The following is a 24391-nucleotide window of genomic DNA, read 5'->3' as shown; positions in this document are numbered from 1 at the left end:
CTGCCCCAAGTCCCTCGGACAGAGTGGTATCCAGATCACCAGGGACCGGTTTGTTACCTGGTTTGTTACCGGTCAGAGATGTGTGTCATCCAGCCTCCCTGGACACCCTTCCTTTTGCTTTGGACACACTTGGTGGCCTTCCCACACTGTGCCCTGCTGCTCTGGGCTCAGCCCTGATGTCCTCTCCTCTGTGAGGCTGCACAGCCCACACGGCCCCCAGCCGCCGAGCCCCTCCTCACTGCCATCTGCCGGTGGCCCCACCCGCGTCCTCAGAACATGAGATTTGCTGGGGGGGTTTCCCTGAGGGGACTAAGAGATCCCAAAGGACATTGACCCAGTGGGCGGCGCCAGCTGTCTCTCAGGGCAGGAAGCCTCCGCAGCGGTGCTTTGTGGACGGCACCGTGTCTGTGCCCGGGAGGTGCAGCTCCTGGCCCCAGGGAAGGGTGACGTTCCTTGGGGGATGCCGTGCTGCTCCCTCGTCCCCCGTCTTGTGACCCCAGGGCACAGTGACGGCTGCAGCTGCCCTTGAGGCAGGAATACATACCCCAATTGGTCAGCACTTGGTGGCACCCTTGTTGGGAACCGTCCTACGAACCTGCACAAAGGGGCTGATGTAGGAGCCACCTGTTGTCTTGACATTTAACTGGAACAACAGTTTGCGGTGGAAGCGGGCACCGTTCTGAGGGCTCTGCGTGTTTCGTGGGCACAGTCCTCACGGCTGACCGGGAGGTGGTTGCGGTGCGGTGCTCACGTGACAGGTGCGGAATATGAGGCTGAGAGAAGTTAAGACCCCCCGAAACACGCAGCCTGTTGTCGGGGAGCCAGGACCCCAGCCCAGCAGTCTGGCTCCAGAGTCACACTCTGCTGTCATGTGTATTCCATGGGAAGTGCCAAGGACAGAGCCTGGCCCAGAGTAAACTCTTGAGGAGATGCTACCCACCACTGTTGTTTTCCTGGGGCTTCCTCAAAGCCGGGAGTTGGGCCTTATTGTTTGTTATCTGTGTCCCTAAGACACCAACAGCGGTGGGTAAGCTGCGAGCACTCGCCCCTGGCTGAGCTGTCGTGCTCATGGTTACTGGTTACTGCAGCAAAAGGACTCAGATTAAACCAGCCAAGGCGAGAGGCAGATGGAGCCCAGGAGAGACCAGGTGCGACCTTCCGGTTTCCTCTCCCAGTGGTGGCATGGCCAGTACTCGCTTCTCCTGACACTTACGTGTGCCACACGGTGGTGCGTTGGGAGAGTTTTCTCCGGGCTCTGGTGCTCGGGTGCCCCCTGCCCCGCCCCCATTCCCCATGTGCCCTCCTGCCTGTCCTCAGCTCAGGGGTGTCCCCCCTGTGCACAGGAGACATCCTTCCCAAGCAGGGTCCTGCTCACAGGCGAGAGCTGTCCTCGTCCACTGTTCTTCATGCCACATGCATTTACTGAGCACTTGCTGTGTGCCAGACCCTAGGTCAGTCGCTAGGGACACAGCCGTGAGCCAGGCAGACCCAGGGCTCCAGGCTAGTGGGCAGAGGGACACGGATCCTCTCAGCCTCACTGACTTCCCCTCTGGGGACGACTGTGCCAGGGAGGAGGGAAAGGAGGATGGGGCGGGGGTTGGGAACGTGGGCTCTCTAGTCCATGGCGCTGGGTGTGCGGGTTGTCACGGGGCAGGTGGCTGAACTCAGGAACCCTCAGTTTTCTCATCTGCAAACTGGGGGTGTTAATGCCACCTCGTAGGGCTGTTTGGAGGCTACTGTGAGGACGTACGCCTGGTCTAGCGCAATGCAGGGCGCACAGTATGCGCTTGAAGAATACGAGCCCCCACCCCACTCGCAGCGTGGCTGCCTAGGCGGGCAGCTCCAGTCCACAATCGACTGCTCAAAGCCTGCTGGCGCGTGGGGAGGAAATTGGCCTGGAGATGAGGAAGGGAGGGTGCGAGGGAAGATGCCATGTCTGAGGTTCTTCAGTGCTTGTTAAATCCCTGGCCCTGCCAGAACTGGCTGCAGGACTCTCCTTGACCGTGGGTAGCAGGGCTTTGTTGGCTGACTTGGGATCTGCTCTTGTGGCAGATGACAGCTTCTGCTGTGGGAGTTCAGGCCCCGGGCTGCCTCCACCCTGTCCCTATAGGGTCCCAGCCAAGCCATCTGCACATGGAGACCCGGACATGCCAGCTCTGGTCTGTGCTGGACCCTGGTGATGGCAGGAAATTTAATAAAACAAAAAAGGGTGACTTGTTGGGCTTTGGTGGCTGAATCTGTCCCTGAGCCTCGCCGGCTGTCGGGACACATCCGCACTCAGGCACCCGCGTCACAATCAGTGGTTGGGGCTCCAGGCAGTTTTGGTCGAGTGGATGACAGTCCTCCAATGGCTCGTGAGGACTTTTGGGCTGCAGGGATCTTGAAGACCCTGGAGCCAGGGCTCTCACCGCTGGTGGTCGAGGCAGCTGCCCCTCCAGCAGTTGGGCAGTTGGGTGACGAGCCCATCCCGCTTCGTCAGGGCCTGACTGCGGGTGCTGTCAGTCCTGGTTCCAGGAACCCCAAGTCAAGGGAGGCAGGACAAACCCTCAGGCCTGGGTAACAGGCGGGCAGGAAGGGCCCTCAGGCCTGGCCAAGGCCCCTGGGCTCCCTGCACAAACTGGCCCTCTGGAGCCACCGGGATGTGCAGGCCCCGAGGAGGAGGAGGGCGGGAAGCTGAGGGCTTCCCAGGCCTGGGGTACAGGGCATGGAACGGCCCAAGAGCAAGGCTGGCTTCACAGCTTGTGACCGGGGCAGTTTCACGGGGCCCCACTCAGAAGGGCCGGTGCTGGGGTTGATGCTCTGTGGTCTCCAGCTTGAGATTCTTAATCATTTTTATCCTGGACTTTGTGTTTTGTAAGTGGGGTCAGTGGGGCTGTGGAGCAGGCCCTGGGGCCTGGAGCCTGGGCTTGAAATTGTCCTTTCCTGCCCCCTGTCCAGCTCCTGAGACCCCAGGACGGGGCCTCAGCTGCCTGCTCTCCTCCCCTGGGGCCCCTGGCCCCTCCTGGAGCTCCCCCCACCCCGCCCGCCCTCTGTCCTCGTGTCTCAGGAGGGCCTGCACCTCACCATTGCCATCTGACTCTCCGGGGGCCCAGGGAGGGTCAGGGCTGGGCGCGCATGCTGTGGCATTTCAGGGCGGGCAAAGCAGTGCCGTCCTCACCCTGAACTGGTGGCCCCCAGCATGTTCGTGGTGACTCATTGGGGACAACCTTGTCCAGGCAGCGATTACGTCCCGGCTCCTAGGTGGCCGTCGCTCAGGGGTGGCCGGTCCTCTTTGGGACCCGTGGGAAGGGAGTCAGTTTCTGTCTCCCTGACGGGGGCCCCACATTTTGATTTTGCCCTGAAAACTGCAGGCCAGTTCTGCCTGAAGAGCCCGTGGACAGAGTGTGAGCGTGATGAAGGAGGTGCCTGGGCGTGGGGCTGGGGTCGCGTCGGGGCAAGTACTCGGCAGGCCGCTGAGGCGCAGGGATGGATTCTCATCAAACATGTCGGGGCACTTGCCAGGTCCCGGCATCTTGACCGTGGTGGCTGTAGGGCAGGGAGGTGACCGTGACCATGCTGGGCACTGGGAGGAAGAGGGATGTTCTGCCCCGCACCCCCCGGTGCACAGCCCGGGCTCATCACACACAGGGCTTTACGTGGAGCCAGAGACTGGCAAGGACTGGAGTCGCCTGTCCACTGCATTCCTTCTAACGGGGGAAACTGAGGCCCTGAGAGGGTGATAGTCCCCTCTTCCACCAAGGTAAAAGCCCTCAGGGAGTTGGTAGCTGGCATTAAACGAGTTCATTTGGATTTCTGGGCAGAAATAGAAATACTTCAACAGCACAGATGGAGAAACTGAGGCTCAGAGTGGCCAAGGCTGTCACTCACTAACGAATGAGGGTCCTGAGATTCGAATCCGCGGCTTCTGACACCAGCCGGGGCTCCTCTGCTCTGCGGTGGAGCCGTGGCTGCTGTCTCCCCTGCACCATGCCCCTGGAGTGGGCTGGTGAGAACCAGGCTCGAGTGGGCACGGCTGTAACCAAGCCCACCCATGCGCCTGGCTCCTTTGGGAACCAGGCTGATTGCACAGGCTGGGGGGTATTGAGTTTGCATTTCCTGTGCAGTGGGAGGCCGTGATGCATATTCATTTATGCAAATCCACCTCCATTTGCTCCCTTTGCCTTTCCCTCTTCCCGTCTGGACGCTGGAGCCTAAAACCTCTGGACCCCTCCCTCCTGTCGCTGTTCCAGCCCAGATAATAGCAACTGGGAGGACAGATCTCCTGTGCTGGCTGCCCTGGGCTCCCTCAAACAGGGAGGGTTGTCTGCCATCCGCTTGCCCCCTTTTTCTTCATTGGGGGAAAACCACATAAAAGAAAACTCACCGACTTAACCATTTTAGAGCGTACGGTCAAGTGGCATTTAGTACCTTCGCATGTCATGTAACCATCATCACTGTCTAGTCCAGAACGTTTCCACCACCCCAAGAAGAAACTGTTAAACTAAACTAGATTTGGCCTAAGATGCCTCGTAATCGGGTCCTTGTGTAACGAACTGCAACCTCGTGTCGCGGGTGAACGAGGGGGCGCCTGGCTTGCAGAAGGCTCTTTAACAGGTGCTGAGAGGCAGCCGCAGCAGCTCGGTAAATTGCAGCGACCCACTGACCCGCCCACATTCACGGTTGCAGGCTGGGATTCTCAGGACCTGCTCTGGTACTGAGGGCTGCCCGGTTCTCAAACCGTTCTCTGCTCAGTTCAACTCTTCCAGTGAACTCGTCTAAGCTTCTTCCTTTTATTAATAACAAAACCCCATATCCATTAAGCAGTCACTCCCCTTCCCACTCTCCCAGGCCCCTAGCAGCCACAAACCTCCCTTCTGTCTCTGTGGACCGGCCTGTGCTGGACAGTTCATGTAAACGGAACCAGACGATACATGGCCCGTCGTGACCAGCTTTTTTTACTCAGCTCAGCGTTTCCGAGATTCGCCTGGGTTGGAGCACGCATTGGTGCCCCATTCTTTTTTATGGCTGAATAATATTCCGTGGTATGGACGGACCATTTTTGTTTATCCGCTCATCAGTTAATAGATATTTGGGTGGTTTCTACTTTTTGGCAATTATGAATAATGTGGCTATGAACATCCGTGTACAAATTTTTGCATGGATGCAGGCTTTCGATTCTCCTGGGTGGATGCCTGGCAGTGGAATTGCTGGGCCATAGCGTACTTGCAGGTTACCTTTGTTGAGACTCCACCAAACTGTTTTGCAATGGCAATGCCACTTTACCTCCCCGGGGCAGTGCATGAAGGTTCCAACACGTACTACTTTGTATTTCGATTCTCGCCATCTTAGAGGGTGTGAAGTACCTCATTGTGATTCTGATTTGCATTTCTCTAATGACTAATCACGTTGAGCAACTTTTCATATGCCTGTTCACCGTTTGGAGAAATGTCTACATTTGAGTCCTTTGACCATTTTTAAATTGGTTTGTTTGTCTTTTTTGTTTTTGTGACAGGGTCTTGCTCTATCGCCCAGGCTGGAGTGCGGTGGTGCGATCATAGCTCACTGCAGCCTCAAACTCCTAGACTCAAGCGACCCTCCCGCCTCAACCTCCGGAGTAGCTGGGACTACAGGCACATGCCACCACCCCCAGCTGATCTTTTTATTTTTTGTAGAGATGAGGGTCTTGCTATGTAGCTCAGACTGGTTTCAAACCCCTGGCCTCAAGCGATCCTCCTGCCTCAGCCTCCCAAAGTGCTGGGATTATAGGTGTGAGCCACCAGGCTGGCCTTGTTTGTCTTTTTGTTGTTTTCATCCATGAGGAAAACAAGGATCAGAGAGGGTGAGTAACTTGCCCCAGGTCACACAGCAAGAAGGAGAGAAGACAGCTTCTGAAACCCTTGTTGGGGCCTTCAGGGGGCTTGATGAGTGGCACCAGCTTCTAAACCACTGCGTGATCACCCTACATTGAAGCCCCAGCTTTCTGGGTGGATGACAGGACAAGGGAACCGTAGTGAATTAGGAAATCTGGGAGCCGCTTGGTACAGAGCAGGCATCTAATGGACAACAGCTGATATAAACAGTAGTTTACAACTAGCTAAGCACACCTACCGTGTGTCAGGAGACACCACCCTCAGACCCTGAACAGCAAAAGCGCCTGTGGGCAGAGGTTTGGAACTGGGTGCTCTATCAGCATGTTAGAAGCGCCCCCTTCCCTCAGACAACCTGGAGCCAGGGCACTGGGCTTGGAGTCAACGCCAGCTCTGCCTCTGATGCTGTGTGGCCTCAGGCTAGTTAATTAACCTTTCTAAACCTTCCTTTCCGAGTTTCCAGACCCTGTTGATCAAGGGAGTTGGATTTGCTTTTTACCTCAGAGAGGTGACAAGGAGGTACGTAAGCCGGAGAGGTCCCCGCCGCGATAATGAGAATGTCGGACGACACAGCATTGCACAGGGAATGTGGGAACTGGGCACACTGGGCCGCACTCCCCATTCTGCCACTTCCCAGCCGTGGGTGCTTTGCCTCTCCTGCCTCAGTTCCCCTGTGTAAAACAGGGCTAGTAACACCAACCTTGAGGGCTGCTGGGAGGAATATGTAACCCCGTGCAGGGGACGATCTGAGCACGCCCGGGCACATCGTGGGCCTTCCAGAAATGACAGGTACGCCCTGGGTCCTCCGGCTCCAAGTCGGGGCTCTCCTGTGCCCAGCCCTGCCCCTTGCATCCTGTCCCCGAAGTGGGGTGAGGAAGCCACTGCCGGACGGGCGGCGGCACCTCGTGTCACAGGCCCACAGGCCTGCGTCACACAGTGCTGCCAGTTTTCACTTGTGGCGGGTCGTGCGTGGTGCCCCAGGGACGCCCTGCCCTGGTCTGTTGCAGGCAGCCCCTCGCCTGTGTGACACAGGTCATTTGTCACCCTGACAGTATTGACAGGGCTGCTGCTGGGTGGGATGGAGTCTACTCCCCTCAAGGCAGCACCCAGGAGACCCTGCCCAGAGCTGTGTGGGTGGTGGGAGGCTCGGGGAGCAGTTGCTCTTTTCCTGGGGTGCAGAGAATGACCACCGCCCTCGGCGACGCTGGCCGTTGACAGTGACTGCTGTGAGGGGACCTGGGCCAGGGCGCTGCTCACCCTCGCCTCGTTCGTCCTTGGGGAGTCCACGGGAGAGGGCTCACCCCTGGTCTGACCAGAGGGCACCCCTCTCCGAAAGCGTCAGCGAGGTGCTTGGGAAGACAGGCGTGAGCGCCGCGCCGCGCTGGGAGCGAAGCTCTGACCCGGCACTGCCGCGTGAAGGTGTGCGACAGGGCGAGACCGAATCCCCTTGGGCAGCAGTTGTCACATCCTAGCGGCGTGGGCCTGGGCGCGTCCGCCTCTAGAACGGGCGCTCCTGCCTCCTTTGGAGGGTCCTGTGAGGGCGAGTGGGGGGCGTGTGCCCGGCACCGGGAAGGGGCCGCGCCAGCTTCCCGGGGCTGTCGTAACAAGGCAGGGCAGACTGGGTGCTCGAAACAGGAATGTTTTTCCTCCTGGTCCTGGAGGTCGGTCTGAGATCGGTGTCACCGGGTCAGTCTCTTCTGCCTCTGAAGGAAGGCCCGTCTCGTGCCTCTGGCCTGGGTGCCGGTGGCTTTGGCGGTCCCTGTAGTTCCTCATCGTTGTGTCACTCCAGTCTCTGTCCTGGCGCGGTGTCTCCTTTGTCACATCTCCCTCTCCTCTCTCAAATCCCAAGACTCTTAACTTCATCACATCCAAAAGACCCTGCTTCCAAACAAGTTGGATTCCAAATAAGGCTCTGGGTTGCACACAGACACAGCCTGGCACAGGGCCGCCAGTTGGCCCACGACAGGCTCTGGCCGCGAGCTGCCTGCCTGTGTGCTTAGATTCAGCTCAGAGGTCCTCGCTGGCCCGGGCAGGGGCTGGACGCGGGAGGCCCCTGCCCCCGCTGCTTTAGGAAGGGCTGTGGTAGGTCTGAGGGGCCTCTGGGCTACAGCCCTAGGCGCGATGGGAATGGGCCCATCAGAGGTGGGGCCGGGCCTGGAGAGTCAGCTGTGGCAGAGCCCAGAGCCCAGCTCGCAGGGCCAGGTGACGGGAGGACAGGGCGGTGGGGGCCCAAGGATGGGCAGGGCCCGGTCCCTCGCGGATCATCTCGCATCACTTCCCATCCAAGCTCCATGCCGCACCCTGCTCGGCAAGGACGGAGCCACTTCTGGGGATGCCTGTGGGCAGCCCCGGCCCTCGGCCCTCGGTGGGAGCTGGGGAGGGGCTGGTGAGAGCACAGGGGCTGGGGCGCGGGAATGGGCCACAGGGCTCGCAGCTCCGGCAGGAGTTTGGATTCTAGTTTAAGAGCTGGGGAGCCACCGGGGGCCTCTGAGCCCAGATGGGACAGTCACCAGTGTCGTCTGTGAGACTGGACTGGGGAGGGAGCGAGAGGGGCAGCCGGGGGATGAGGGAGCTGCTTTTGAGGTGAGCAGCTGAGGCAGCCTTCCAGGGTGGGGGAGAGAGCCGGGAGCCCAGGTTTGGGCAGGGGTGCTCCTGGCCGTGGGCAGGTAGGCCTGGTGCCTGTTCGGCCCTGCTGGATGTGGTTTCGGTCGAGCAGCATCGGGATGCAAGCGGCCAGCACGCGATCTCTGCGCAGGTGGAGCCAGTCAAGAGACTGGACAGCAGAGAGGGGAGGTGGGGTGCCTGAGAGCGGGCAGTGGACCACCTGGCTTTCCTGAGGGCAAGGGCTTCCAGGCTGAGTCCCAGAATCTGCCGCACCTGCCACCCAGGCCCAGGCAGCCCTGGACAAGCCAGGCCTCCTGCCATGTCCCAAAGGCTCAGGCCAGGGCGGGACAGAGGTCCCGGGGAGAAGGGAAGTGGGAGACTCGCACCCCAGTTGGAGGGTGACTCCCCCAACTCCGGTCGAAGGCGGTCCGAGGTGGCGCCTACTCCGGAGGAGCAGCCTGGGCGACGGGCGCTGGGCATGTCCACACACCTTGCTGGGTGTCCCCTCTGTGCCCACACCCCCTTGGCTCTACTGTCCTCGAGGCTCTTACCCCCAGAGTCTCTCTTTCCCCACCTTGCCCCTCCGAGGCTCCCCTGGGGGTAACACCCAGCCCATCTCTTCACTCCTCTGTCCCCTCTGAGGGCATCTTGCCCACACTTCAAATGACCAAGTGGAGCCTCGGGAGCAAAGCAGTTGCTCCTGGCATCCTGGAGACGAGTGCTGAGCTCACCACGAGGCCTGCCCCTCCCTCAGGCCACACCACCTCCTCCCTCTTCCTTTCCGAGCTGCTGGTCTCTGTGGATCACTTCTGGGTCCTTGTTGTTCTCCCGGATTCTGTCCCCCTGCTGGTCTTTGAGGGGCTTGGTTGCTGGCACACGGCATGGATATAAGTAGCCCTGAAGTCGGCAGGACTTCCCACCCTTTCCTGTTAGCTCCCCCGTTGCCCAACTTGCTTCTTCATTCATTTAGTGAATATTTGCTAAGCTCTCCTTATGTGTCTGGTTTGTTGATAGGTACTGGGGATGCAGAGTGGGGCTGAATGAACATGATTCACCACCTAGTAGGTGAGGCACAAAATTATCAACCAGGCCAGAGAGCAGCAGGTGCAAAGGCCCTGTGGCAGGAGGCAGCATGGCCTGGAGGCCTGTGTGGCTGGAGTGGAGAGGAAGGCACACGATGGGAGCAGGGGCTGGGGAGCTAGGCATGGCCTGTCCCACGGGGCCTGGGTGGCCTTTTAAGGATCAGTGTTTGTCAATGGCTCTCCAAAGCATGGAGCCAGCCCAGCTCTGTTCTCCTTCTTCACACCACAGGGACTATTTCATCTTGAACTGTGACTTACCTGCTCACTCCTCTCACCATAGTCACATTCCTTCCTAGATGCCATGGGGGCTGTCATATGACCCCAGCCCCAGGCATGCCCTGTAACCTAAGACCCCTAGATACTTTTCCTCTTAACATACCTGGGGGCCCAGGTGTCTTAGGGGAGTCAGATGGGTGGATGGTGGCAAAATGCTCCCCTCTCGGGGGTCTGCCTATTGTCCTCTACACTCTGTCTTCTGGAAGAGATTGTGGAGAATTGCTGTAATTTCTTCCCTGAACATTTGCTGGAATTCACCAGTGAACCTGTGTGGGCCTGGTGCTTTCTGTTTTGGAAAGTTATTAGTTGTTGATTCCATTTCTTTAATAGCTATAGAATTATTCACACTGTTTCTTCTTGTGTGAGTTTTGGCAGATTGGGTAATTTGAGGTCCATTTAATCTCTTTTTTTTTCTTTATTAGCCTGGCTATAGGCTTATCAATTTTATCAATCTTTTCCAAGAACCAGCTTTTGACTTCATCAATTTTCTCTATTGATTTTCTATTTTCAATTTTATTGATTTCTGCTCTAATTTCTATTCTTTCTTTCTCTTTTTTTCTTTTTCCTTACTTTGGATTTAATTTGCTCTTCTTTTCCTAGTTTTCTGAGGGGGAAGCATAGATGATTGATCTTAGATCTTCTTTTCTATGCATTCAAGGCTATACATTTCCCTCTAAGCACTGCTTTTGCTGCCTCTTGGATTTTGATGAGTTGTTTTTTCCTTTTCAAGTAGTTCAAAATATTTTTAAATTTCTCTTGAGATTTCTTCTTTGACCCATGTGTTTTCTGGAGGATTGAATCCTCTCCATCCTGACTCTGTGCGGTGGGGTCTTTGCTTTGCTTTACAATCTGCACGGTAAGTTTCCTTCTGCCTGGGGCCAGATTTGCTGGCTTTAGCCAGGGCTGTGCACAAATCATTCAGCTGAGCCTCAGTTTCCTCATTTGCAGAGCAGGGAGCACAGCACCAACTTCCCAGGTAACATGGACTGAGAGCTTGTGAGGGGAGCTGGGACTGGAACCCCTGCCTGCGCGGCTCCAGCCCCAGCACTTCCCTCCTTTCCACCCTGGGCTCAGCATAATGGACCCTCCTGGCAGGTGTCTGTCCAAATGAAAAACGAAGGGAGAGAGGTGCATCTGGAGGGCGTGCATCTGTAGCAGGACTCCCCAGACAGCAGGCAGGGTCGTTTCTCCTCTCCTCTTCCTCGTCGTATGGGCGGGCCAGCCGCATCACTCTCGGAACCGCAGTCTCCTCACGTGCAACATGGGGCTCACATGCATTCGGAGACCGATAACAACAGCACCTGACGTGTAGGGAGCGCTCTCCACGTGCCGAGTCCACCGGCACTGTGCTCTTCACAGGACTCCTGGGAGGTGGTCACTCTCATATCACCAGTTCACAGAGGGAATGAGGGTCAGAGAGGCTAAGTAACCTGCCTGGGCTCACCCGGCCACCGAGTTGTTCAACCTGGCTTTGGACCCAGGTAGGTTGACTCCAGGGCGACCTGTTGGGTTGAGACTGGGGGAGTTGTGTGCCCAGCGTGGTGCCTTTCACACATGGCAGGTGCCAGGCGAGTGGTCCCTGGGAGACAGCCCCACCGGGAAAGGTCATTCCCGCCCCTGACCCAGAGGCCCCCACCTACCTTCTGCCAAGCGAGCTGCCCAGTGGGCTTGCCGGGAGGAGGCCGTGTCCGGGCGTCGGGCTCTGTCGCCCTCTCGCGGGCGAAGGGGAAAGCCGCATGCGGTTATTTCTGGGAGCTTGGGGCGTTGGGAGGAGTCCTCTGAAGCAGGGCTTTTTAAGGAAACTCTGAGTTGTCTATAAATATCTCCCCTGACGTGTTCTGAGTTCCTGACACTTCCGGGACAGCGAGGTAGCACCCGGCCTACGCGATGCCGCCCAGGCTGGCAAGTGATTTTACAGCAGGAGGGAGTTCGAGGTCAGCCAGGGCAGGGTTTCGGAACCACTGGCATCTTCCAAAGACACTCGGGGGGCCAGCATTCTGCCAGCTGTTTATTTTGCTAGATGAGGACTAAAAACAGGATCACTGTTGTCATTATCATGTCAAAAAGAAGTACCGTGCTGATGCCACAACATGTAGAAAGGATATAATCTCAGAATAAAGGGCAGGGCACTATACTGAATATTTTTTTGTAAGATGAAAAATTTGGTGTTGCGGTTCTTCCAGAATCACTGAAAACAGCAGTAGCCAGCACATGCCCACGGGCCTGGCAGCAAGGAGCCCCAGGGCCAGAGGCGCACCTGGGGAAGGCTGGGCCAGGAGCCTGGGCATTGCGCCGGCTCCCGCGGTCAGGGGGCTGGCAGGGTGGCCAGCGCCTCTGAGACCTGCATGCTCCCCTGCAGGTAGGGTGGTGGTCCTTGTCATTGTCCCCTTTGCAGCCTGCAGACCCAAGAAACTCCTCATGGCGGTCCTGAAGCCCTTGGGGCAGGGTCTGGAGATGTGTTGGGGACACTGGGCAGCCAGGAGCACCCTGAGGTAGGCCTAAGGACACCTGCCCAGAAAAATACCGTGATGCTAATTAAGTCGAATCGTGTCCTAATCCCAGTACCTCAGAATGTGCCTTTACTTGGAAATGGGGTCTTTACAGGTGTAATTAGTTGAGATGAGGTCATGCAGGAGTTGGGTGGGCCCTCCACCCAGCATGACTGTGGTCCTTGGAAGAAGAGGAGAAGAGACACGGAGACGTGGAGCTGGCAGAGGATTGCTGACAGTACCAGAATCCAGGGACAGGCAAGGAGGAACTCTCCCCTGCAGGGCGTAGGGGAGTGTGGACCTGCTGGCACCTGGATTTCAGACTTCTAGTCTCCGAACTTCATTACAGCAGCCCCAGCAAACAAATACAAGTGCCTAATTAGTGCTAGCACACAGTCGGAGTTTGATAAATGTTTGCTGAATGAATGATGTTTATCGAGTGCTTATTATATACCAGGCAATGGGCTAAAGGATATGATGATAGTTAAAATTCATTGTGTGTTTGCTACATGCGAGGCATTCTTACAAGCATGTTAGAAGTATCCGCTCATTTAGTCCACATGACAACCCTGCCCCCACCGGGTGAGTGCTACTGTGGTTCTCGTTTCGTGTGTGAGAAAACCAAGACACAAGAGATGCGTCGCTTGCCCAGGGTCATGTGAGCAGCTCAGTGGAGACTCCAATCCAAATAGTGTTGACCTCAGAGCTCTTGCTGGTCGGCACTGCAGTGCTCCTCCTAGCCTGGTGCCTGGCACGCAGTAGGTGCTCTGTAAATGCTCACTGCCCAACACTTACTGATTGCTCTTCCCAGCTGTGCCAAGAATTTTCTGGGATTCTGTGAGAGTCCTCAGTTGTCAAACAAGAGAAGTATTTGGCATTCCTTCCCCAGTCTGCCACAGCCTCTGGTTTGCTGGTCAGGATTTACTAAATAAGGGCCAATTTGATTCTACCTTTAAAATGGTCACTTCCTCCAAGAAACCTTCCCTGACCAGCCCCCACCTATAGTAGCACCTGTCATGGGTTGAATTGTGTTCCCTAAAATGATATACTGAGGTCCTAACCTCTGATACCTGTGCATGTGACCCCGTATGGAAATAGGGTCTTTGCGGATGTAGTCAAGTTAAGATGAGGTCCTACTAGATCAGGGTGGCTCCTAATCCATAACTAGTGTCCTTATAAGAAGAGACACAGTCACGCAAGGAGAACCGTGTGACGACGGCAGTGATGCATCCACAAGCTGAGGCGCACCCAGGATTGCAGGCAGCCGCAGAAGCTAAGCTACGGGATGGGTGTGGAGCAGGCCCTCCCTAGAGCCTCCGGGACGGCGTGGCCCTGCTGACACCATGATTTCAGGTTTCTGGCTTCCAGAGCTGTGAGAGAATGAATTTCTGGAGTTTTATGCCACCCGGTTTGTGGTATTTTTAAATGGCAGTTCTAGAAAATGGATACACACCCCAAGCTTTGCCTAGCTGATCTGGGCCCTTCCTCTTCTCACCTCCACCCCACATTCTTTGGCTGTATTCTGGAGCCCAGTTTATCTGAACTTCCCCAGTATAATAGTTCAGACCACTGGAGCAGGGTCTGTGCTTGCAGGGGAGGGGTGACCCCTGTGAGAGTCAGGGGCTCTGGGGCAGCCGGTCGTGGGCAGACGCTCAGCTCCATCACTCACCAGTGTGGAGACCTTGGCCAACCTGGTGACGTCTTTGATCTCCAGTCACCTCTTCCATAGAAGTGGCTGCAACATACTGCCCTGAGGGATGTGAGGGTTAAATGGGAACCGGTGTGAAAATACCTGGGCCGTAACCGATCTTACCTGGTCTTCAGTAAATCCTGCTTGAATTGAACCCAAGAGAATAACAAATCCTCCACTTGGTTCATTCAATAAATGAAATTAAATTTCTGTTAGTCTCATAGGTTCACAAAATTGAGAAGATTAATTGCACAATATTTTCACCTGCGATTTAGATACATAGGAAAAGAATAACTCAATTGTATTAGGTTTTGTACTTTCTGAAAAGAAGAAAAAAGTCAAAGGGAGGTAAATTATTTTCTCCTTACGTAAGACAAATTCAGGGCTCAACATGCTTTTGCTTTTGTATTCCTCAGCTTCCTAAATATAAGAGGCCCAATTTATACACCCCATCTGTATTTGAACATTTTTAGCATGCCTCAAAATTAGTGTTGATTTAATTTATTTCCACCAGAGATTTGCAAAATATTTCCCTAAGTTATTCTGAACCGGAGGTGATTCATTCAAACAGAGGGGGTGGTTCTTCAGAGTGGGTGTTCCTGGTGTACAAAACCGAGCCAAGTGAGGAAGAGAGGGGCCTTCGGGGGCACCTCCTGGCCTGCCCACCCTTCCAGGGTGTTGCCTCCCGAACACCCGCTCCTGGAGTCTGCATTGCCCTGGGGAGGAGGTGAAGCCCCTTGGCTTGGCCCGGACGCCTTTGAGAGCTGGTCCCGCCTTGTGCACCCTCACGCCTGACCCTTCATGCTAACTCGCTCGCTCGAAACCCCTCCAGCCCGACGGGGAGCCGCACAGATAGGTCTGCGCGCAGCCTTCGCCGTGTTCTCGGCTGGCTGGCATCGCCGCATGTACACAGTGCCTGTCGAGCCTTTCGTTTCCTAGGAAACCTTTCTTTGGCACACTTCTCATCCCCCTTCCCGCCCCAGGGAGGACCCTCCTTGCCATCCCCAGCCACTGTGCTTCTCTCTGCCTCTGCTTCCTGTCCTGGGACCCGCACACTCTCCTTCAAAGCAAAAGCGCATCTCTGGACCCACTCTGGACAGTCCCCAGAGCCCGTTTGTTATGTCGAATCGAAAACCAAAGCCTGTGGGGCTGTGGTTTGTTCATTAATATCGCAGGTTCTCAACATTAAACAGTGTTTACCGAGGAGATGCTTATTGAATGTTTCCGAAGGAGTGCGCGAGTGAGCGAATGGCCTAGTCCGGTGTTGTCCTCGGTAAATTTTCCGGCTCTGAGATGCAATCTAATCACACTAGCTGCAGCGAGCCTTTTAAAAACCCTCACACTTACGGCAAAATTAGTCATATTATTAAGTAAAATTCCCCAAGATGCAATAAAGAGCAGTGAAGTTCTTTCTATAGTCCTGATATGTGGACCAACTAAAGATGTTAAATCAGCATTTTTAATGTGTGGTTTTATTGGATCTGATTTCACTGGGTTTCATCACAAGACGACTCATTTGCTTTTGAACTGAATTGAACGGAAATGAAACCTGCGGTTATTAGGCACTTCCCACTCCTCGAGCCCACCCCGGGCACTTTTATGTACGTGGTGTCATTGTGCAGAATGGCAGGCCCAGGTGGGGCCTCATCCTTATTCCCGGTTGATGGTCACCATGACTGCCACCATCGCTCCACTGCGTTACCAGTCCCTCACCTTGTCGCTGTGGGCGGCAGAGCCGCTGACATCTGCGGAGCGCTTACTCCACGCCAGCCGCCACTCTAAGCATTTCACATGTTTTCATGTCACCCTCACATAAACCCCATGTGATAGGCGCTATGATATTATTCCCATTTTGCAGATGAGGAAATTAAGAGTAGGATAAATTCAGGGACTTCCTCAAATACACAGCCGTGTGAGATGGGAGGGGTTTTCAGCAGGTGAGTGACATGATCCTGCTTAGGTTTTGTAAGGCCATGGGGGCTGCGTGTGCAGAATGCATTGCGGGGGCAGGCGTGGAGACGGGGTGGCCAGTCTGAAGGTGCCCGTCACCATCCAGGTGAGAGACGTGGTTGGCCAGACGTGGGTGGTGGCTGTGACATCAGAGGAAGTTAGGGGCATCTGGGAGGCTCGTGGAAGTGGAGTCAACAGGGATAATGGATCAATTATCTGTGGAGGGTACAGGAAAGGGAGGGCTGAGGATGCTGGTGAGAGCTCTCACCACATGCCGCCTAGTGCTCAAGTGCCTTGTGTAGCGTCAGCCTCACCATAGTCCCTAAGGTGGTACCATTGTGATGGCTGTGGAAGCCATAGGAGGCAACAGGCAGGAGAGAGAAGGTAACCCAGCTATTTAGCATTACTAGAAGGTAGCAGAGCCAGATTCCAGCCCAGGTCTTCTGTTGGTGTTTGCTGAATGGATAAATGAGTCCAGAGGGCGCTGCTCACAGCTCCGGACGTGGGCACAGGGCAGTGAGCTCCCTGAAAGGATGGTTTCATCAGATTAGAGGCAGACGCTGCCACATTAACGTGCTTGCAGGAGGAGAGGATTAGTTCTGTCGGATTTCTGGGTAGATTTATTAAATGTGCCATTTCCCCTGGTGTAAAGGTTTTACCTCTCCACTCACTCATTTTTTTGCCAGAGACTCAATAGATTTTTTTTCATTGCATTTATTGATTTCTAAATGACATTTTGACTTTTCTGTTGAATATCTCTTTTAGCTCATAAATCTTTGACACATTGCACTGGCCCTGTCTTTGGATGGTTGTGGGAAATGCTGAGATGCTGCTCACTGTTTCCCGGGAAGGGCTGCCGGTTGGGGCCTGCAGGTCTTCCCCTTTGTTTTCAAGCTAGAGTGTTTTAGCTTTGCTGTTGTCTTTTCTCAACCACAGGAAGATCCAGTTTCACGTACAGTTTTTTTTTTTTTTTTTTTGAGACAGAGTCTCAACTGTGTTGCCTGGGCTAGAGTGCCGTGGCTTCAGCCTAGCTCACAGCAACCTCAAACTCCTGGACTCAAGCGATCCTCCTGCCTCAGCCTCCCGAGTAGCTGGGACTACAGGCACGCGCCACGGTGCCCGGCTAATTTTTTTTCTATATATTTTTAGTTGTCCAATGAATTTCTTTCTAATTTTAGTAGAGACGTGGTCTCGCTCTTGCTCAGGCTGGTTTCGAACTCCTGAGCTCAAACAATCCGCCCGCCTCAGGCTCCCAGAGAGCTAGGATTACAGGCATGAGCCACCGCGCCCAGCCTCACATACAGTTTTTTTTATCTGAGAAGTTCAGTGTTTCAGACACTGAAAACAATGGTCTGATTATCCTTCTTAAGAGTCTAGTACTACATCATTGTTCTTTTCTTTTCTTTTCCTTTTCCTTTCTTTTCTTTCTTTTCTTTTCTTTTTTTGTGATACGGTCTCACTCTGTTGCCCACGCTGGAGTGCAGTGGCCATTTACAGATGCGATCATAGCTCACTGCAGCCTTGAACTCCTGGCTCAAGCAATCCTCCTGCCTCAGCCTCCCAAGTGGCTGGGACTACAGGTGTGCACCACTGTGCCCAGCATCAAATACTACATCATTGTTTTTTGCTCTAAAGCTCACTGTAACTTTGATTTGTCTTTTAAAGTTACTGGATTTTCAGAGCTGAAAGGTATTCAGCAATCATGTTCAACCCTCTCATTTCATAGTTGAGGAAACTGAGTTCTAAGGAAGGAAAATGATTTGTCTAGAGGGTAAGGGCTGATCTTGAGGGAGACCAGTTTAGTGAAGGACATGGGGAGTGGACAGTTGGACCTTATGCAGTGTATCAGTTAGCTATTGCTGTGTAACAAACCACCCCAAAACTTAGTGGTTTAAAAAAACATTCATTTGCTTGTGGTTCTGCTCTCTGGACCAGGGTCAGCTGGGTGGGTCTTCTGGTTTTGCTTAGTGACTTTCAGCAGTCCTCTGGAAGCTCACCTGTGCCTGAGTGATCCAAGATGCCTCAGCTGGGCTGGTTAGAACAGCTGGAGGCTGGTTGAGCCTCTCTGTCCACATGGGGAGTCCAGCAGGGGAGCCAGCCTTCTTTACAGGGTGGCTCAGGGCTGCACGAGGGTGAAAGTGTATGCCGCATGGGCTCTTAAGTCACACAGGGTCACTTCCTTCTCTTTCTATTGGTCAAGGCTAGTTGCAGGTCAACCCAGATTGGGTTCCTAACAGGTTTCCCAGTAGGAAAACAGACTCTACCTTTTGGTGGAAAGGGTGCCAAAATCACTCTTCCCACTCAAACTACAAAAGGGCATGTAGGCTGGGAGGTATTGTTTTGGGGTCATTCATTTCAAATCTGTGGGTTCTAGCACCTCACCTTGACCAGGGCCCAGGGACTGTCTGCTGAACTATACTGAACTGCAAGAGAAGTGGCTTGAACCCAAGATTGCCTGACTCCTGTACAGTGCTGGCTGCACATCTGAAGACCTCAAGGGCGTAGGCCAGATTGTCCATGACAGACGGCATCATGTCATCATGCGAATGGAAGTCCAAACTCACCCCTTACCAGCTGTGTGATCTTGGGCAGGTTAATCAAACTCTCTGAACCACAGTGGCCTCACTTGTATTCTGAGGATATTGCACCTACCTCAAGGTTTTTCTGAAGGCAAATAGTTTAAAAATGTTCAGTGCTGGCCCATGAGCATCTGACAATGATAGCAATGAGTATCAGTGTCGTCTTTTAAGTTACCAGAGCTTTGGGATCAGAAGGACATAATAATAGCGGCCAACATTTGTTGAGTGCTTGCTGTGTCCTGGCCCCCACGGCAGGCACTTGCTCTAGGCTGTCTCATTCAATCCTCAGAAACCTGAGACAGGTGTTTTTGTTGACCATGTCGATATGAAGAAACTGAAGGTCAGAGAAGGTAAATTCACACCAGATCAGTGGCGATGGAGCAGTTTTTGAGCCCAGACACTCTCACATCAAGGGCCTGAACTTTTAACAACCAAATTCAAATATTTGGACAAATTATTTAAGCTCTCTGGGCTTTTGTTCCCCAAGTTCTGTTTAAAAACATAGGGCTTACAAATTTTAGTGCAGAGCCTGGCTAGAACGTGCCTGTGGATACTTGCTATGTTGCCCTGCCGAGCTCTTCCCTCTGTGGCTGGCCAGCTGCAGGCCAGCCAGCGTGCTGCGCTGGGAGGACGGCGCTGGCTCTCTCCCCGCTTCCTCCTCGCCTCTCCCGGCTGGGAGTGGCTGTTTGAAGTTTTAAGCCAAGGGCAGCTGCTGGACTAACGGTTTTCCTGTTTCATAATTTATTGTTTTTCTTGCTCCTAGATGGCCAGAGTGCTCAGTGGCCATCTTTGTCTAGGGGGAGTTGGCAGCAATGACTTGGGCTTCTCAGGGCAGAGTCCTACATCAAGCCAGTGCTCCCTTCAGATTCTCTGAGGCTAAGATGAACTGGCGGCCCGAGGTCAGTTCAGAGAGGCCAGCTCAGAGGAACCATGTGTGGCCTAACCTTCGGCAGTGTGTAGCGCAGCTTTCCGTGATGTCTCCACGGCATTGACACATTCGCCGCAGACTTGATGCTCCCGATGTCGTCCGTGGTCAAATAGAAAGGTCCTCCAAGATGACCCGGGCCAAGCCCTTTATTTCGTATCTGAGGAAACTGAGGCCCAGGCCCTGTCCCTGAGTACCTTTGCTTTTGTTCCCAGCTGTCATCCTTGATCCTCCTCCTAGGACTTCTGAAGCTGCGTCAGAAGAAGCCATGGAGCTCTGTCCGGGTCTCTTGAGTTGGCTCTTGAGATGCTCACCCTGGGAGAGCCAGCTGCCGTGACGCGAGGATCACAGGCCACGTGGAGAGGCCACGTGTAGGTGCTCTTGTGGACTGCACCACTGAACTGCCAGCTGACAGCCAGCACCAGCCCCCCGCCATGTGAGAGAGCCATCTCGGACGTCCAGCCCAGTCGGGCCTTCAGAGGACTGCAGTCCAGCTGCCATCTGCAGTGGGTGGGACAGCAAGACGGACACTCAGCTAAGCCCCATCGGCCTGTGAACCAGCACAGGAGACGCTCACAGGCTGCCGTCGCAGGGCAGTTGGTTGTGAGCAGTAGCGGCCGGGGCACCAACAGCACCTTCGCTTGCCTGTCTCCTGCACCTGAAAGGTCTTTCCTCAGACATTTTCATGACTGACCCCTTCTTGTCATTGATCTTGCTTCAGAAGTCACTTCCTGGAGAGGCTCTTGCAGCCTCTGATGTGGTTTCTTTGCAGTTGCTTTGTGCTCTGTTTTCACGTGGCTCAGACCTGTTACTGAATGCTGGCAGAGCTGCTCCAGGAGGTGATGTTTGTGTTCTATCTAAATGCTCGATAGAGACACATAGAAACTTTTAACGTTTAATAATTTCCGACTGAGGCATAGGTACATACAGTGAAGTATACGGCTCTTAAGTGTACAGTCTGGTGAGTCTGGACAAGTGTGTAACCGGCACACAAAACAGATATTGGGCATTTCCATCACCTCGGAAAAATCCCTTGCCCTTTTCTAATCAGTTGTCCACTCCACTCCTGAGCCTGCAGAGCCAGCCATTTCCAAGTGCTGAAGAGCCAACATATCAGTTTGCCTGTTCTAGAATATGGAGTGAGTGGAGTCGTGCAGTATGCACTCTTATGTTTGGCTTCGTTGGCTCAGCGCATCTGTGAATTGAACCATGATTCGGTATTTCATTCTCAGATTTTTTTTTTTAGAATTCCACTTTATCTATGAGCTTTTCAATCTCTGCCTCCGCATTATGTTTTTAATGGCTGCTCTAGGGTTATACTATACGTCCTTAACTTTTTCATAGTATACTTAATTAATTTTGTACCACTTTGCATAAAATGTAAGAATAGGTATATGTACTCCCGCCTTCACTCTTTGTGCTGTGGTTATCCTGTGTATTGTGTCTATATACATTATAAACCCCACAATACAATGTAATGAATTTTGCCTTACATAATCCTATGGATTTTAAAGAAATTAAGAGAAAAATAGTCTTTTATTTTTATCCATGTATTTACCATCTTCATCGTTCTTCATTCTTTCCTGAAGATCTATGTTTACATTCAGTCTGAAGAACTTTCTTTAGTGCAGGTCAGCTGGCAATGGATTCTCTTAGATTTTTTTTTGATCTGAAAATGTTCTTATTTCTTCTTCATTTATTGAAGGATATTTTCACTGAATATAGCGTCTGGATTGACAGGCTTTTTTCAGCTCTTTAAAGATGTCATTCCACTGTCTTCTGGCTTCCATAGTTTCAGATGAGAAGTCAGTGATACTCCAAATCATTGTTCCCATGTTTGTAATGCGTCATTTTTCTCTGGCTGCTTTCAAGAATTTTTCTTTGTCTTTGGGTTTTAGTAGTTTAACTATGATGTGCTTTAGTGTGGTTTTCTTTGTATTTTTCCCTGCTTGAGATTTGATGAACTTCCTGGTTCTGTAAATTTATGTCATTATGAAACTGGGGATATTTTCAGTAATTGTTATATTTTTCTGCCCCATTCTCTGTTTTGTAACCTTCTTTGACAACAATCACACTCATGGTAGACCTTTTGGTATTTGGCCCATAAGTTCCTGAGGCTCTGTTATTATTTTAACTTACCTCCTTTTTTTCAGATAGGATAAATTCTATTGATCTTTCTTCAATTTCACTGACTCTGGAATTTGTAATATGCTTTTTAGTACATCCAGTGAATTTCTTATTTCAGATACTGTATTTTTAAGGTCTATATTGTCCATTTATTTAGTGGTTTCTATTTCTCTGCTGAGATTATCTGTCTTTAATTATTTGAATGTATTTTCCTTTACATTCTTGAGCATAGTAAAAATAGCTGCCTTTAAATTCTTGTCTGCTAATTCCAACATTTGGGGTCAGTCTCAGTCGATTTTCTTTTTTCTTGAGTTATGTATCTTCCTATATGAAGCAATCAAGTCATCAAATAATTTTGATTTGTATCCTGAATTTTGTGAGTGGCATGTTGTAGACACTCTGGATTCTATTATGTTACTCTTAAGAATATTGCTGTGTTTTTTTGTTTGTTTTATAGGTAGTGAACTTGGCTGAACTCAGACTGTAAAATGTCTCCCTTGCAGAAGGTAGCAGCTAAAATCTCTGTTTAATTCTTTCAGCCTTTGCTGGACTGTTTGGTGTCTTCCCAGGAAGACAGAGATTTGGGGAGAGTTCATAAACAGGACTTGGTATCCCTCATCTCTGCTTTCTGCTCATTCCCCTGCCAGGTTCCAGCAGCTGAGATTTCCCCACGCTCTGTCAACTGTTTCTTAAAGCCGCTACAGATTTCTATCAAAGTTGTAGCAGTTGTGAAAGGTGCAGAAGGAGTACTGCCCCCAAGCCAAATGCCATAAAGTATGGAACCCATTCGGTGCCTTTCCCTTCTTACAAGAATTGATCCCCTCGAATACCTGTCTGCTGTGATTGTCCTTTGGTGCCTTCACGTGGTTACTTTTTATATTTTGTCCAGAGTTAATGGCTGTTATTTGTGCGAGCGTTGGCCTGATAGGAGCTAATTTGCATTACTTGGCATTGCCATTCTTGGTACTTTTGTAGTGCTGAGTAGTATTCCACTGAATGCGTACACACGGTGTGTTCACCATCCTTTTGTTGATGGAGGTTTAGGTTGCTCACAGGTGTTTGGCTGTTAGGAACAAAGCTGCGTGAACATTCACTTACAGGTCTTTGTGTGGACATGAGTTTTCTTTCTCCTGGGTCAATGCCGAGGACTGGAACGGCTGGGTCATAGGGCAGGTGTTTAATGTTACACAAAACGGTCAAATTGCTTATTCATAAGGTATCCTGTGAGCCTCACGTTGTTCCAGGCATAGGGGATACAGCTGTGAACAAAATACTTACAGTAAATAAAAACAGTATGGTGAGCGTCTCCTCCACGACACCAGCAGATGGCAAGCGCTGTGGAGCAACAGAAGCCGAGAGAGGTGGTGGGCGGGCAGGGAGCTGGGGATGGGCTTCTACCTAAGACTGGCTGGTCGGAGAAGGCTTTGCTCACAGGGACTATCCAGGCCGAGACTCAAAGGTGGTGGCTGAGAGAGCACGTGTGTGTCTGAGGAGGAACATTCCAGGCAGAGGGAACAGCAGCTACGGAGGCCCTGAGGTGCCGGCTGAGGGAGGAGGCTTTGAGGTCTGAGGGGTGCTGGGGCAGGTCATGGGGGATGGCCTGGGGTTCCTGGGCCACTGTAAGGATCTGGAGTTTACCCCAAGCAGGATGGGAAGCTGTGAAGGTTTAGAGCAGTGGTGTGGTTTGGGAGGTTTGGACATTATGTCTCAGGAGAGCCACTCTGGCCAGGTGTTGAGAAGAAACAGTGAGGAAGGCCTGGGCTCTGGGAACTGGGCAGGAGACACCTGGAATCTGCAGCCCAGGGGGCAGCGGCTCAGTGGGAGGGCACAGGGGCAGCGACACCAGGCCTGGAATATGGTCTGAAGGCAGAGCTGTGGGATTTGCAGACAGATTAGATGTGGGTGGGAGAGAAAGAGGCATCCAGGCATCTCCAAGGTCTTTTGGCTCCAGTGACGGGAGGCATTGAATGACATAGAATAGTGTAAATGCTGAATATCAATCTAATAAAGTGGTGATAGACGCTTGTTGGCAGGGTGGGGTCAGGAAGTGTGTGCAGTCACTCTGTCCTACCACCCTGCCTGGTTTTCTCCAGAGTATCTGAAAATGGTTTTATTTCTTTATGTGCTTATTTATTGCCTTTCTACCCACTGGAAGAGACTCCAGGACGTGGCACAGGTTCTGGTGTGTGCAGGAACGTGATGCACGTTGTGGAATGAAAGAAAGGACGACGGCAGAGTGGAAGGAAGCAGGCAGAGAAGGAGGAAGGGAGAGAGGAAGGAAGGGAGGATGGAGGGGAGGGAGGAGGCAGAACTTCTGAAGCAAAGTCCCCAAGGTTTCCTTGGTGTACAGAAAGCCCTGTGGACTTCGGGTTTTAGGTTAAGGCTGCCCCCGGCTGACGGTCCCCAGCGACCGAGTGGTTCCCAGGCTGAGAAGCTCTGGTCGCAGGAATGCTTACTCTTAGGTGGAAAAGAAGCACGTTGTATCCATTTGTCCTCATCCCCTAGAAACCCACTTCCCGCTCCCGCTCCAGACCCCACGTCTGCTGCTTTGTGGAGCCCTTCAGACCCCAGAAGATGGAGTCATGGCCCTGAGGCATCTCTTTTCCAGACCAAATATTCCTTGACTCCTGAGTCATTTATTTACTCAGCAAATGAATTCTGAGCACCCTCTGTGTGCCGAGCTCTGGGGCCAAAAAGATGAAGATGCCCCATCTACCTCTTCATGGGACGCACTGTCTCCACTGTGGAGGCCGAGGTCCCGTGGTTCAGAGAGCAGACCGAGGGCCCGCAGAGCAGGGCAGAGAGCGAATCTCCCCAGGCCAC

This window comes from Propithecus coquereli, unplaced genomic scaffold (genome assembly GCF_000956105.1).
Source record: "Propithecus coquereli isolate 6110/MARCELLA unplaced genomic scaffold, Pcoq_1.0 Scaffold962, whole genome shotgun sequence".
NCBI classification, from domain to species: domain Eukaryota; kingdom Metazoa; phylum Chordata; class Mammalia; order Primates; family Indriidae; genus Propithecus; species Propithecus coquereli.
This window is presented reverse-complemented; position numbering follows the sequence as displayed.